We start from the raw sequence: 15496 nt of genomic DNA on the forward strand, positions 1-15496 counted from the left end.
CCCTTTCACACAAATCTGTGACCTGTTTTCAGCTGTAAATATTTTATAACCTAAGCTATGGTTTTTATCTGCCTGCATCATTTTAAGATTTATTTTAAGTCTTTTTCCATCTATGAAGCTAGTTAGGTCTAAATCAGAGATATTACACTCTGGAAATTATAAGTTAATTCACTGCCAGAGTAGGTGGGCAAGATCAACCTTTAATAATCCTATAGTTTGGAATAGGACATAATAAACATAATATTATGGAACAAATATCCTAAGCATATTTGTTAGGTGCCAAGCTCAGAGTAGAGTCAAACTCAAATCAAAAGACCTAGTAATACTGTAGAGCAGTTACAAACCTGTCAATATAATCAGAAAGGGCCACAGCCTACTTCAGCAAGTCAATTAAAACCTACAATCCATGACGACAGGGTGCAGAATTCATATTTAACTCCATTTTATGCTAACAGGTATGCTCATATTTGAAAATACCTTCCTTTTTATCTGAGAAGATATATTGGCAGGCTCAGAGTTAATCTTCTCAAGGTATCTGAGTCAACAAATTCTCCATTTTCACAGATTTTTTTATTAACTGTTAAATGAGTTTCATTTAGATTCTGCCTTCACTACACTTTTTTCCAGCCAAAGTTGAAATAAAAAAATAACGTGTTTATAATTCAACATTTCAATGGGATGGAACAAAAAGAAGTTTGGAGGAGAGAAAAAGTATTTTCAAGGGACCTGGCAGGAACCAGAATCTTCCTGGGGAACAGAAAATTCAGGACTAGCCTTCTGTGGACATACAGCTCCATGTGACATGATTTACATGGTTCTAGAAACTGCACACAAGTAAAATATCTGGCTTTGGGCTGAAGACTCCCACTGGAGTCCAAGAATTCTCTTGAGGAAAATACTTGTACCTCACAACAAGAGCAATTTTCAAGAGAAGAAAGAAGCTCAGCATAGGCCTTTTGACTATATCACTCCCATATTTAAAATAAACAATAACCACAAAATTGGAAATCATCACTCTCCATGAGTCTGTGGACACAGCAGTATTAGTTTGCCTGGAGGCAGAGAGAACAGTCAGAAAACAGGAGCATTAAGCATATGGCTAAAGTCATAAAAAGAAACAAAAATTACATTCACAATGTGGAAAATAAAGCAACTGAAAAGACAGTAAGTAAAATATAACCAAATCTGACAAAGGATATAGTTAAGTTTCTACAACAACCCACTGTTGTGATTTGCTGAGTGGACATGTGGTCAGACTTCATTCTAAATATTTATACTTGTAGACCTGAGATGTTCTCAACATTGCTAATTTTTTGCAGTGGATAAAAGCTAATTTAGAGACTCATAACTGATCTGAGTGCTGAGGATAAGTGACAGTGAATGCCCACACTATTAGGACACCAGGTCAGTGCCATCCCCCTTAGCCAAGGTTCAGGGAACACTACAATTAAGGAGGAAAGAAGTGTAAGAGCCATTGGATCAGGACAAATGCCATGAGACGCTGCCTTCTGACCTTCACAGGACTACTGTTCTTATTCATGGACTCACAACATGTAGTGCTACAAATGTTTAACACTAGATCAAAACAAACTGCAAATGATCAGAAATACACAAAAACAACAAAAATTCCTGAATAGACAAAAAAAATTCAAAAGGCCCCACCTCTGACTGAGACAATGCTGGCAGTTAGTGTGAGAGGAAGAGTTAGTCTTTGGGGGACTGTGGTTACATGCCAGTGAACAGCCCCACATTTACAAATATCTATCACTAATCAGATATAGGGGGCTATCAAAAAAAGAAAAAAATGAAGAAAGAAAGAAAGGAAGGAAGGAAGGAAAGAAGGAAGGAAGGAAGGAAGGAAGGAAGGAAGGTATAGAAAGAAAGAAAGAAAAAAGAAAGGAGAAAGAAAGAAAAGAAAAAGAAAGAATGAAAGGAGAAAGAAAGAGAGAAAAAGAAAGAAAGAAAGAAAGAAAGAAAGAAAGAAAGAAAGAAAGAAAGAAAGAAAGAAAGAAAGAAATAGAAGGAAGGAAGGCAAGAAGGCAAGAAGGAAGGAAGAGAAAAGAAAGAAAAGGAAAATAAAAGGAAATGGATTTGGGAAGAGAACATAATAGTGAAGACTATGGAGAATTTGGGAGAAACCTCCAGTACCTATAATCATATTATACATCTATGAAATCCTTAGAGAATAAGGAAAAAATTCTGATAGGAGAGACACGTTTAGCGAGTGAGCAGATTAAACAACAGATCAGTGGCAACAGAAGAAAATATTTCTAGGCTGGAAGACAGATTGAGTCTCTTGTTAATCAAAATGTGAGAGAATCAGAAGACCTACATAGGAGCACAGTAAAAGGGTCTCACTCGCCTCAAAGACTTGTACAAGAAAAATCCCAGAGACTGCCCCACCTGGGGATCCATCCCATATACAGTTACCAATCCCAGACACTATTGTGGATGCCAAGAAGTACTTGCTGACAAGGAGCCTAATATAGCTGTCTCCTGAGAGGCTCTGCCAGTGCATGACAAATACAGATGGGGATGTTCTCAGCCAACCATTGAACTGAGCACATGGTCCCCAATGGAGGAGTTAGAGAAAGGACCCAAGGAGCTGAAGGGGTTTGCAACCCCATAGGAGGAACAACAATATGAACCACCCAGTACCCCCAGAAGTCCCAGGGACTAAACCACCAACCAAAGAGTACACATGGAGGGACTCATGGCTCCAGCTGCATATGTAGCAGAGGATGGTCTTGTTGGCCCTTGGTCCTGAGAAGGTTCAGTGCCCCAGTGTAGGGGAATGCCAAGACAGGGAAACAGGAGTGGGTGGATTGGTGAGCAGGGGGGGGGGGGGGGAGGGATGGGTTAGGGGGTTTTTGGTGCAGGAAACCAGGAAAGGGGACAAAACTTGAAATGTAAATAAAGAATACATCTAATAATAAATCTTAATATACATAAAAAAGAGTTGTTCAAGGAAGCAATAGGGAGCCAAATAGATGCTGTCCTGTCTTTTTTTTTTTTTAATTTTTTTTATTCGATATAATTTATTTACATTTCAAATGATTTCCCCTTTTCTAGCCCCCCACTTCCCGAAAGTCCCGTAAGTCCGCTTCTCTTCCCCTGTCCTCCCACCCACCCCTTCCCACTTCCCCGATCTGGTTTTGCCGAATACTGCTTCACTGAGTCATTCCAGAACCAGGGGCCACTCCTCCTTTCTTCATGTACCTCATTTGATGTGTGGATTATGTTTGGGGTATTCCAGTTTTCAAGGTTAATATCTACTTATTAGTGAGTGCATACCATGATTCACCTTTTGAGTCTGGGTTACCTCACTTAGTATGATGTTCTCTAGGTCCATCCATTTGCCTAAGAATTTCATGAATTCATTGTTTCTAATGGCTGAATAGTACTCCATTGTGTAGATATACCACATTTTTTGCATCCACTCTTCTGTTGAGGGATACCTGGGTTCTTTCCAGCATCTGGCAATTATAAATAGGGCTGCTATGAACATAGTAGAGCATGTATCCTTATTACATGGTGGGGAATCCTCTGGGTATATGCCCAGGAGTGGTATAGCAGGATCTTCTGGAAGTGAGGTGCCCAGTTTTCAGAGGAACAGCCAGACTGATTTCCAGAGTGGTTGTACCAATTTGCAACCCCACCAGCAGTGGAGGAGTGTTCCTCTTTCTCCACACCCTCTCCAACACCTGCTGTCTCCTGAATTTTTAATCTTAGCCATTCTGACTGGTATAAGATGAAATCTCAGGGTTGTTTTGATTTGCATTTCCCTAATGACTAATGAAGTTGAGCATTTTTTAAGATGCTTCTCCACCATCCGAAGTTCTTCAGGTGAGAATTCTTTGTTTAACTCTGTACCCCATTTTTTAATAGGGTTGTTCGGTTTTCTGGAGTCTAACTTCTTGAGTTCTTTATATATATTCGATATTAGCCCTCTATCTGATGTAGGATTGGTGAAGATCTTTTCCCAATTTGTTGGTTGCTGATTTGTCCTCTTGATGGTGTCCTTTGCCTTACAGAAACTGTAATTTTATGAGGTCCCATTTGTCAATTCTTGCTCTTAGAGCATACACTATTGGTGTTCTGTTCAGAAACTTTCTCCCTGTACCGATGTCTTCAAGGGTCTTCCCCAGTTTCTTTTCTATTAGCTTCAGAGTGTCTGGCTTTATGTGGAGGTCCTTGATCCGTTTGGATTTGAGCTTAGTACGAGGAGACAAGGATGGGTCAATTCGCATTCTTCTGCATGCTGACCTCCAGTTGAACCAGCACCATTTGTTGAAAAGGCTATCTTTTTTCCATTGGATGTTTTCAGCCTCTTTGTCGAGGATCAAGTGGCCATAGGTGTGTGGGTTCATTTCTGGATCTTCAATCCTGTTCCATTGATCCTCCTGCCTGTCACTGTACCAATACCATGCAGTTTTTAACACTATTGCTCTGTAGTATTGCTTGAGGTCAGGGATACTGATTCCCCCAGATTTTCTTTTGTTGCTGAGAATAGTTTTAGCTATCCTGGGGTTTTTGTTGTTCCAGATGAATTTGATAATTGCTCTTTCTAACTCTGTGAAGAATTGAGTTGGGATTTTGATGGGTATTGCATTGAATCTGTATATTGCTTTTGGCAAAATGGCCATTTTAACTATATTGATTCTACTGATCCATGAGCATGGGAGGTTTTCCCATTTTTTGAGGTCTTCTTCCATTTCCTTCTTCAGAGTCTTGAAGTTCTTGTCATACAGATCTTTCACATGTTTGGTAAGAGTCACCCCAAGATACTTTATACTGTTTGTGGCTATTGTGAAGGGGGTCTTTTCCCTAATTTCTTTCTCAGCCTGCTTATCCTTTGAATATAGGAAGGCCACTGATTTGCTTGTGTTGATTTTATAACCTGCCACTTTGCTGAAGTTGTTTATCAGCTGTAGGAGTTCTCTAGTGGAGTTTTTTGGGTCACTTAGGTAGACGATCATGTCGTCTGCAAATAATGATAGTTTGACTTCTTCCTTTCCTATTTGTATCCCTTTGATCTCCTTATGTTGTCGAATTGCCCGAGCTAGTACCTCAAGTACAATAAAAATATGGAACACTTCACGAATTTGCGTGTCATCCTTGCGCAGGGGCCATGCTAATCTTCTCTGTGTCGTTCCAATTTTAGTATATGTGCTGCCAAAGCGAGCACGATGCTGTCCTGTCTTAAGGATAGATGCTCATATATTGCAGGAAAGTGATGTGAGAGGAACCAGTTACTATATAAAGGAGGCAAAGGAGTCACACTGTAAACATGTTCTCTTGCAGTTTTAGTTTTAATTGGGTTGCCATCTTATTATTAAATTGTAAATTTTCTTTATGTATCCTATATGAAAATATTTTTCCCAGATGTATTTGTTGCAGATGCCTCCTCCCAGAGGATGTCTTTTCTCCTGGTTTTCTTTACAAGGCTTTTTTCTGAGACTTTATTTTAGTTCAAAAGTTTAGTCTGTCATTTTTAATTCAGAGTGGTTTCTAAACTTTGCTAAAAATAGAGGCCTACTCTAATGCTCTCTTTTACCTTGTGCTTTTTTTCTAGACAATCTATGTTTTATGTCGATATTTAGATTAATGCTCCATTTCTATTTCCTTTTTCATGTGGTATGAAGTAAGGACTTAAACTTCTTTTAGCCACAGCTGAAAAGACTTGATTCTCCTCCCATATTGCCTTCAGGCCCTGCTGTAAGAATGTGAACTTACTTCTGGTGTCTTTCATCCCACTGACGCTGTTGTCAAGCCTTCAAGTGACACATGCTGCTATCACTACCAGACTCTCAATCTAATTATGATTCTTTTAATATTATACCTTATTGTAATAGAAAGACATGTTACTAGAAATCATTACCTAAAAATGGTGAGAGCAAATACTCTTGTTTTGCTAATGATCTATTGATATTCTGTCCTTAAGCATGAAACTCTCAGTAGAAAATGCTTTTAAATGAAGGAAATGTACTCCTGTGACTAGTCTGTGGACAATGTCATAAAAGAATCACCTTACTGGATATTTTCCATAGTTATTGAAATTGCGTGGTTTCCGCTTTGGTTGTAAGATTTGTTAATCACCTGTATTAATTTCCACAGGCTACATCATCCTTGTACTTGTGCAAATGTCCCTACATGGTAACAATAAAGCATTCTTTTATATACTTCTGATTTTATCAGCTAATACTCTGTTTAGAAATTCTGTGCTGCTGTTCTTGGGAGATATTAATCTACAGTTTTCTTTTAATGTTGTATTCTGGTTTAGATAACAGAGTCACACTTATTTTATTCATAAAGCATGCTATGCAAGAGCAAAAGTGCACTCAGAATTGCTTTTTCATATCTATAGAGATAACCAATGAAAAGTGTAGACCCGGCATGCTTTTTATGGGGGAAGGATTTTAATTTTATTTTAAAAAATTTATTCTTATTTATATTTTATATTTTATTTTATATTTATACTCTGTTAGCAAAGTTGTAATTTTATAATTTATTTTTAGTTTATATGAGATGTCAAATTTATTGGCACAAAGTTGTTCACAGTTGTGTGACATTTCCTGGGGGAGAGACAAACAAATATCTATTCACCCCAGAGCACTATACAGATATAAGAAACAATTCTATTCAAGTCCAGTGTAACAAACCCTTGAGTTTTGGGAGTCCCTTACTGAAGGAAGAATGGATAACAGAATGATTCAAAGGCAGCTGCTGCACTATAGCCTCCCTACCACTGCTCTTCTATAGTTGACAACTAATATGATCTGCATTTCTACAGTTCTGTGCATGATATGCAGGCAGCTCAGCTGGTCATCAAGTCTCTGCCGCAGAAACTGTATATTTTGTATAACCTTGAAAGGGTTGCTTACCCATCTTCAAAGTTTAAGGAGTTCCCCAGGACTTGAGCTTGTTTACTTCCCAAGTCTAGTCAATTTCAATTCATTTTTAAATCTTACATCTTCTTTTCAAGACAGAATATCACAATTCAGAGGAAATATCTATAAAACAACTATACTTTTGAATACCTTTTCAATGCATACATAGATCCAATACGTACATTCAATATATGGAATTTGTAGGAACATCAATTTTAAACTCCGAATAACAATATCCTGTGTTCTGTTTAACATTCTATATGAGAATTTTGCAGTGGTACTGTACTTAACTTTTGGCCTGGTTTATTTTCCTATTGTTCATTCTCTTTTAGGTTACTTGGTGTCTGGTCTGATCTTTTTATTGTTTCATTATATTCTTTGCTCACGTTAGGTTTCATCTGTTCTTTCATTTCTTACTTTCAGCTCTAACAATTTTCTTCATGATGGGCATGTTCCTAAATTACTATGTCTCTGAAACATGTTTTCACACAAATATTCAATGTTAGGGGTTACTAACTACTTAATAATAATAACAAAATCTGTCTATTGACTGCTTTATTAATTATGTCACAATAATCTCATGAGTAAGGCACTGCCATCTTGAAAAAGATACTAGGTGATGAGACAGCAGAAAGAAAAAGAAATAAATAGAAGAACTGAACTAAGACCCAGGCCATTCTGACTCCAAAATATGTGCTCTGAACCATCAGATGCTGCCTCATGTTGGGTATTAATTCTCAACCAGTTTGCGTGCTAAAATGATTCATTATTGCAAGTACCCCTAACACGTTGTAATATGGATGGTGCTATGATTTAGAAGTGCCCTCCAAAGCAAAGTATCAGAAACTTGTTCCCAAATCCACAAATGGCATTGACAAGTGGGACCTCTAGGACATGATGAGGTCACTAAGGCAGAGCCCATCTGAACATATTAGAATCATCATGGTATAGAGTTACTCCAAAAGTGAGCTTGTTGTAAGAATGATGTCTCTTGCATTTTCTTACTCAACCTCTTATCCTACATAGCTGCCTGAGAGACTCTGCCAGAGTCTGACCAATACAGATGTGGATACTTGTAGCCAACCATGGGACTGAGCATGGCGTCCCCAGTGGAGGAATTAGGGAAAGGATTGAAGAAGCTGAAGTGGTTTGTAACCACATAGGAAGAACAACCAGCCAGACCCCCAGAGCTCCCAGAGACTAAACCACCAACCAAAGAGTACACATGAAGGGACCCATGGCTTCAGCTGCATATATAGCAAAGGATGGCCCTATCTGGCATCAATAGGAAAGGAGGTCCTTAGTCCTATGGGGCTTGATGCCCCAGTGTAGGGGAATGCTAGGGAGGTAAGGCAGGAGTGGGTGGGTGGGTAGCTGGGTAGGGGGGAACCCTCATAGGAGCAGAGGAAGGAGGATGGGATGGGTTTGCAGAGGGGAAACTGGAAAAGGAGATGACATCTAAAATGTAAGTAAATAAAATATCCAATAAAAAAAAGTAATAATCCAATTAGGTTTCCTAACCTTTGTCCTTATTTGTATAAAAAAAAGAAGATCTCATGTTTCCTTCAATACATATCCATCTCTACTTTTATTTTTATTTTAAATATGTACTTGTGCTGGCTAAATTCTGTCAACTTGACACAAGTTACAATCATCTGGCAAGAGGAAACTCCATCTGAGAAAATGTCTCTATCACATTAGGCTACATGAAAGTCCATGAGATATTTTCTTGTTTGATTGATGTGTGGGACCCAGCCTACTATGAGCTGCACAACCTCTGGGCAAGAGGTCCTGAGAGGTATGAGAAAGCAGCCTGAGCAACCCAGTAAGCAATGTTACCCCACTGGCTTCTGCTTCAGTTCCTGCCTCCATGTTCCTGCCTCCAAATCTTACCCCAACTACCCTCCGTGACGTACTAAAATTGGAAGATGAAATACACCCTTTTGCCCCAAGTTTCTTTAGGTCTTGTTGCTTATCATAGCAACAGATTTTAGACAGCACTTAAAGTACTTAAGTACTGCTATAAAATTTTATATCTGTCATTTATTTAAGTCTGTCATATCTGACCTTTTGCATTACTTTAAAAGTTAGAAAAGTATCATGAACTAGGTTTTATAATAAAGTCATAAAGCACGTAACTTAGTTACATCTTCTATGTGCTTACAAAACCAGAGAACTTTTCACATCCCATTTACATGTCTTTGTCTCATCAGAAATGATATTATTGATCATACTCTAGATTATAATCTAGATTAGACTATACTCTAATACACAAACATCAACCTCTATGTCAATCACCTTTGCTTCCACTCATTGTTTGCCTTTTGTTTTAGTGAGGGTTTCTGTTCCTGCACAAATATCATGACCAAGAAGCAAGTTGGTGAGAGAAGGGTTTATTCAGCTTACACTTCAACACTGTTGTTCATCACCAAAGCAAGTCAGGACTGGAACTCAAGCAGGTCAGGAAGCAGGAGCTGATTCAGAAGTCATAGAGGGATGTTTCTTACTGGCTTGCTCAGTCTGCTTTCTTATAGAACCCAAGAATACCAGTCCAGAGGTGATTCCACCCACAAGGAGCATCACCAACAGAGAAAATGCTCCCCAGTTAGATCTCATGGAGGCACTTCCCCAACTGAAACTCCTTTCTCTGTGATAACTCCAGCCTGTGTCAAGTTGACACACAAAACCAACCAGTACACCTTTGATAGTCTGGTAAGAATAATTATCTTTCAATCGTATAATTACAGACAGAGCAGTGAAAAATAGTGGCACCTCCACAGCAGTTGTTGGCATCGTTGCTTGGTTGGCTTTTAGGTTAATGAAAGAAGGTGGGTTGGAACAGAACTAGATCATTGTTCTCATTTATTATTAAGTGAGAATCTCTGGTCTTTATACAGATTACCACTTCAGTCTCATAAACTCATGTAATTGTAATATTGTGAGAACAGTGATGCTAAAAAGGAGTTGTGTTTTTCTAGAACACACAGTTCATAAGTGGTACCCAGTCTATTTGAGTCCAAAGCTTGTTTTCATCTCTTTGTATCCATCACAATCCCCTTTAGGTTTTCCTTTATTGAACAAATAACACACATTACTCCCCTTCCTCTTTATAGATTAAAGCAGTAATTTCTTGATTTAAGGCAGCAATTTCATGCTTCTCTGGACTGTATCATGTTCCTCCAGAGAGCATCAGAATCTTCATAGGGTAAATGCTTAAGATTCTTCAATGCAGAGCCTTGTGGGGCCCTTCTGCTAAAAAAGTTCCTCATACTTCCAAACTACTTTCAACTCTCCTTTTACCAACACTGACATGTGACCTTTAACTTGTATCTGCTCTCCAGGCAAAAGGATGAAGGAAGGCACAAAGAAAACCAGTTCTTGAAAGTTTGCTATTTGGTGACTTTTCTTTCAATCAGGGTCTGATAACAAGCTCAAACATCTTTGTCAACAGAGAATTGTTGGTTGTTTAAAAGGGTGTCTGGCTTTGTTTCAGAATCTTAGAATACACTATTAATTTTCCTGTTTAGGGCTTGCAAGAAAGTTCATATATTTCCTAGAGGTTACTGCCATGCTTTTCCCCATTGGTTCTAGTGTGTCTTACAACAGCATCTTAAGCTGCAGCCTGTCCTGCTGGAATATCTTTGCTGAGATGTACTCACATCTGACATCCTGAGATGCACTAAATTAAGGACTCACATTATCATTGGTCTCATTAGAGAGACTTCTCTACCTTTAGCAATATTTCTTATATATCAAGATACTTAAATTGCTTCATGATTTTTAAATTTTATTACCAATTTTATTAACTGGCAAGCAAAATCTACATGTTAATGATGTGCAAAGGATACTTTGATACATATAAACATTGTGGAATTGCTAAACCAAGCTATTGACATATTCATTACTCTCATGATTAACATCTTTGTGATGAGAATTTCTAAATCCATTAGCAATGTTGTACAATCATTATTATTGACTACAGTCACTATATGATAAAATGATCTTTTGAACTTTTCCTCTAGTATACCTCAAATTTTCTATCCCATGCCAAACATTTCCTCAGTTCCTCTGAGACTCTGGTAGCCCCTGTTTTGCTTTCTGCTTCTTGGAATTTGACATTTTAAGATTCTACATGCGATAGAGATGATGTGGTATTTATCTTCCCAAGACACTTTCTGATCATCTGGTCTTGTTAACAAAAGATCAAATGTGTAAGCGATCCAGCAAGATGCTCTATGGAATATCAAATAATTGAAGTTCCAGTGAACTGGAATTTGATGAAAACATAGGCACCAACCTGGCCTGGATAACTTCAGGTAGGTATAATTCTGTCTAGGCTACACAAAAGCAGCTTCGTTCTGATTTACTTTGTACTTTAATATATCAAGGATCAGCCCACATTTTCTGTAAGAAGTTAGATGGGAAAAGTGTCAGCTTTGTGTGCCAGGCGGTTTTCATTGCAACTATTGAACTCTTCATATATAGCATAATCGCAACACTAGGCAATGTATCAATGATTAGGCATGGACATGTCCCAATAAAACTTTATTTACAAAAAGAAAAGTCAGACATCATCCAATTTTGTCTTATGGATTCCTGGAATAAACACAAGTGATACTCTTTTAGAAGAGCAGCTATAGGCCAAATTTTAGTCATTGAGTTTGACTCAGCAATATAACAACAGCAGCAATATAGCAATATTACAAATCCAAGTGAATGCTGTACAATATCTTCACCAGTGTTCTCACTATGTTTCAAACCTGTTCTGACTCTCAGACATAAATCAGGAATGCTAAGTGAAGATGAGATGATCTCCACCCTACCTTTCCAGACTGTTATTGCCAACTCAAAATAGACTGAATCTTTCTACAGTTTCAGAATTTCTTTATTATATTACTCCTTCTAATAATAATTTCATTTGTGAGGAGGCCAGCAAATGGAGGTAAAATTATATTTGTGAAAATTTAAGGTTCTATTGCCTTTAATGACCGTGACATACTCCCCTTGCAAATGGTCAAATGGATCACCTGATTCACGGCTCAAATTCCTTAGTTTTTAATCCTACAATATGGTCCCTGATCGTATTTGTCTGGTCTCCCCTCACCTCTTCAAAGCCAGTCCTGGGCTCTCATTATATTTCCCTGCTGTGTTCCCTTGAACACTGTTGATATTTGTTTGTTGATACTGATGATGTCTCTTGCCTGAGTGGTGAATGGCTCCTTGGGCTGTGTTATCTCCTCTTTGAAAAGCTCTTTACTTCCTCTGCTGCTCCAGTATATATAAGTACCATTCTCCATGAGTACGTGTGAAGCATCTTCCAAGACAAGTGTTGCACCTATTAGTTTATTTCCTCAGATATTTTGAATACATAGAGATTTTTTTGAATACTTCTATTTGCATTTAATATTTGTATGTTGTAACTCTTCCTGGGGAGGGGTGGAAAATGGTCTTTTCATTTCAAATAAGCATCAATGGCAGATCAAGTAAATTATTCTACCCAAGTGTAGCTTGATTCAACTCAAGCTACAACTCACTAGTGAGTTTATGCATGTGAGTTCATCCTACAGGATCCTGCATGACCACGACTCAAAGAAAGCTACATCACTAAACTATCTACCCCAGCAAGAGTTATATAAAAAGCTTCATTCCTAGAAGTCCTGTGTAACATGGGGAAGAGCTTTGAGAATCTTGTAAGGTTAGATTTTTTATTAGATATTTTCTTTATTTACATTTCAAATGGTATCCCCTTTCCTGATTTCCTCTCCGAAAACCTGCTTATCCCATCCCCCCTCCACCTGCTCACCAACCCACCCACTCCTGATTCCTTGTCCTGACATTCCCCTACATTGGGGCATTGAGGCTTCTCAGGCCTAGTTTTATTTTTTTAAGATAATTGTATTTATTTTTAAGATATTTGTATTTATTTATATGTATGTATCTATGTATATGCATACTACATGAATATAAGTGCCCAGGAAGGCCAGAATAGCTACAAGTGACTTTGTGACATCCATCCTGCTAGAAACCAAACTCTGGTCCTCTGAAAGAGAAGTAGACATGTTTTGCCACTGAACTAACTCACTCTAGTTCCATGAATCTTATAACTTTTTAATCTTTCTATGTCTTGAGAGTTTCACTATCCTACAGGATCTTCTGGGCAATATCTATAAAAGAATGTTTCAATTTGGGGAAAAAAATCTTCTGAAACTTTGGAAGCTGAATTCCAGGCAGTCAGCAAAATGGCAAGCAATGACCTATGATGAGAATAAAGATGATAGCATTTTTCACGCTTAATTGGATCCTATGAATTCTTGGTAAACATTTAAAGTGTATTATATCAGCTGGAAGAATGCATACACACTAACCTATGCCTCACATAAAAGGGTCATCCCTAGCCTTCCTTTCTTCTTTAGGGAATTTACATAATTTCTTAGTTTGACATTTAATCCAACTGCCAATCTAGAGAAATCTAAAGACAGTGAGTGGCCTTTCCATCTTTGGGGGTTGAGTTCATGAGATCAAATGAACTCCTTACCAAAGAAATACTCAAGCAGAGGCTCTCACAGGTAATGCAGAGATAGAGAACAGAATTTATTAGCCATTTAATGCCTTCAGGGCACAGAAGTGACTTCAGCAAGACGAGTGTCTGCTGTGCCCTTTCCAGCTGCCACTTTGTATGTTAATTGTTAACCCTTAACATTTATTATCAAACCTGCCAGTTTAAACTCCTCAGATGAAGGCAGGAAGGCAGCCTTTGCTCAGGGGAGCCATCTTCTATTGCCTTTTGGAAATGAAACTTGCAATTTGTTTACTGCTGGTTGGTGAAATCCCAGGTGGAAAGATGCTGAGTATAGAAGGCAGAGTGAAAGAGGATGTGTTTGAGCCATGTGTGTGCGATAAAATTGGATGCGCTGCATGCCCGAATTCTCATTCTTCGATGCACATGCTAGAGTGATTCCATAATGGCGTCTCCTTTTTTTTTGCCTTAGGTGCTTTATTTCATTCTAAATGGCATACATGGTGAATAGATTATAAACACTCACCCGTACCTTATCAAAAGTGTTTTCTTACTCAACCTCAATTATTCAAAAAGGAAGTGGTAAATGAAAACAAAATATCATCAAAACATGCTTGTACTCTGTGCTTTTTTTTGTAGTGATAAATTATTCTTCTTGGCCTCATTTAGATCCTATTTACCCTTGCCTTAAGATAGTAATAACACATTCAGTATTAGTTAAGGCAAATAGACTGTAACAAACTGACAGCTGCTATGATATTTTAGAAGACAGGCTATAAAGAGAAGGCACAAACCTCAAAATAATCATAAGACTATTTAGTTTAGGGACAAATAGCCCTACACACTACATCAATAGCTACAATAGCCTTTTTCATGCTGCATCTACCATCAGTTCTGAGCACACCACTGCATTTGGTACTAGAGACAATGACATCACACTAAACCTCTTGTACCAGTACACAAAGAACATGAGTTTCATGATCACATGAAATAAAGGATCAAAGAAATAATTGCTATAGATGTTGCTTCTTACTGTTTGTTAATATTTATCATCTCTGTATTTAGACAGTTAACCATAAAATTAGGTTTAAAAATGTGCTCATCTATGGAAGAGCAACTCTTAAAAAGAGAAGAGGGCTTATTTCTAATCTTCCTTTCTATTTTCTTCAAAAAAGTTAAAAAGAGATCCTTGCCATTGCAACTGAAACAATCTTGAAATGTCTTTCTGTAGGCAGGAAAGGGACAGCTTACTCTTTTATCTGGATACAAGGAAAGACTTCTCATATTGAAAAATTAAGAACCATTTTCTTCATAGCAAAGATTTTGATAATCCACTTACATTGCTTTTAATTTTGACTGCCTGTATGTAGGTATGTGACCTTCTGTGTGCCTGGTGCCTGTGGAGATAAGGAGACAGTATCAGATTCCCCAGAGTTGCAGTTAAAGATGTTTGCGATCTGCCACGTGGTTGCTAGGAACTGAACCCAGATTCTCTGCAAGAGTAGCAAGTACTCAGTCACTGAGCCAGCTCCCTAGTACTTAAAAATTCCCTCACTTATAAGTAGTTGTTTCTATAACCTAACAATTGTATACATAAATAAAGGTGCAGTAAAATTTCAGTGTGTGGCTGTGTGCTTCCTCTACCATAGCCTACCCCATGATATAGAAGTGTTAGAAAATTTATAAAACCACATGAAAAAAAGTGATTAATTCTGTCAGGATTATTTGGAAAGGCCACATAAATTCAATGACATTTTAGGCTATGGCTTTAAAAAAATGGTGCATAATTGTTATCAACTTTTAAAACATAATTTATTCACATCAAATCTGGGATATGATGGGCCTAAATCTTCATATGAAATTCATTCCCTCTGTGTATAATGTTGGACTCAAGTGCTATTGAAAAGAGATAATTCTCTCTATAATAAATGTGAAAATAAGACCTATCAGCTCAATGTTAATGAGATGCAAATTCTTGCCAAGATGAGTGTCTAAAATGTCTTTTTTTTAAAAAAAAAAAAATTGGATTTCACAGCTAGTTCTTGCTTCTTTTCCTCTTGCTATTACATTCCATAGCATAAAATGAGAA

General features: G+C 37.8%; 1 non-coding gene across 1 annotated transcript; it reads right to left on the minus strand.

The window, feature by feature from the left end:
• Positions 1-5081: 5081 nt before the first annotated feature.
• On the minus strand, positions 5082-5188 carry LOC127668286 (U6 spliceosomal RNA). Its single transcript, XR_007974058.1, has one exon. It is a non-coding gene; the product is annotated as a U6 spliceosomal RNA (small nuclear RNA).
• Positions 5189-15496: the final 10308 nt, after the last annotated feature.

The sequence above is a fragment of the Apodemus sylvaticus genome, chromosome 17 (assembly GCF_947179515.1).
Source record: "Apodemus sylvaticus chromosome 17, mApoSyl1.1, whole genome shotgun sequence".
NCBI classification, from domain to species: domain Eukaryota; kingdom Metazoa; phylum Chordata; class Mammalia; order Rodentia; family Muridae; genus Apodemus; species Apodemus sylvaticus.